Source organism: Phalaenopsis equestris, unplaced genomic scaffold, assembly GCF_001263595.1.
Source record: "Phalaenopsis equestris unplaced genomic scaffold, ASM126359v1 Scaffold000998, whole genome shotgun sequence".
Taxonomy (NCBI): Eukaryota; Viridiplantae; Streptophyta; class Magnoliopsida; order Asparagales; family Orchidaceae; genus Phalaenopsis; species Phalaenopsis equestris.
The window spans coordinates 224,933-226,167 of record NW_018165437.1 but is presented as its reverse complement, the minus strand read 5'-3'; positions in this window follow the sequence as shown (position 1 = coordinate 226,167).

Below are 1,235 nucleotides of genomic sequence, written 5' to 3'. Positions count from 1 at the left end.
TTGCTCGGTCTTCATTCTCAATACTCACATCAAGCTTTGATAGATCTGTGATTATTTGATTGAAGCCATTCACATGCTACGCCAAATCAGAACCTTCTTACATCTTCAGCCCATATAGCTTTGCTTCATATATAATTTATTCATCAGAGATTTGGACATAAACTGAGTTTCCAATTTCTTCCATACCTCCCCTAGAGATTTTAGATTCATCACGTGATACAAAACCTCATCTGTCAGGCATAAATGTAATGTATGGTTGCTGTCGCTCGTTGTTGCAATTCTTCCCCATCTTCATCCTCCATGGCATCTGGTTTTGCTGCCCGTGAAGCTTTCAAGATTCTCTGTTGAGCCAACAAATCTTTTACCCTTATTTTCCACAATTTGAAGTTACCGGTTCCATCGAACTTCGCCATCTCAAATTTTATACCAGAAATTGTCATATGAAATTGATCCTGTAACGAACTCCTCTGCAAAGTCTTTTGTGAATTTTCAAATTTCTTGAGCCAGAAATCGCACTCACTTTGATCCTGCAACAAATCAATTAAAATAATCCCTTAATTAAGATTCCCTGAATTAAGTTTTCAAGAAAAATAACTTTCCCTTAATTGAATTTTTCCAGAAATCATTTTCCTTACACTTCCATAAAAAGCTCCCCTTTCCTTCCTGAAAAGCTCTGCTTCTATTTTCTAGAAAGGGAAATCCATTGAAGGAATATTCCTATACTTGAAATCAAAGATTCCCTGGGTAAAATACCTTATTTAAGCCTTAATTGAGCCTCCAATAGAGATCCACCTTAATTAAGCCTCCAACAATTATTTCCTTAATTAAGCCACCGTGCCTCCAGCAAAGATCCACCGAAGGAATATTCCACGGCTCCAGTAAAGGAAAGAAAATCTCTTTTCAATTTCTCCTCCGCACCTCCGTCCACCCAATAGCCTACCTCCCACGCCGAACAGCTTCTACTCCTGTGATGCTTGAAACTGCCGCATCCCTTCGTCGCAGAACCGTGCTAGCTATTCGTCGAATTCGGCTTACAACTCCCACACGAATGTCTGCATCGGCGCGGAACTCCCGCGGGAAACTCCTCTCGCAAATTTCTGTGTGCAACGAGCTTCTCCCCCTCTAGTGGAGATGGAAGATTCCATGATTATCCTCTGGCAAACAACCTGCAGCGAACTGCCATCGGCTTCGCCTTCACAAACTCCAGCGTTGGCGGGAGCCTCCCGCGCACAGCC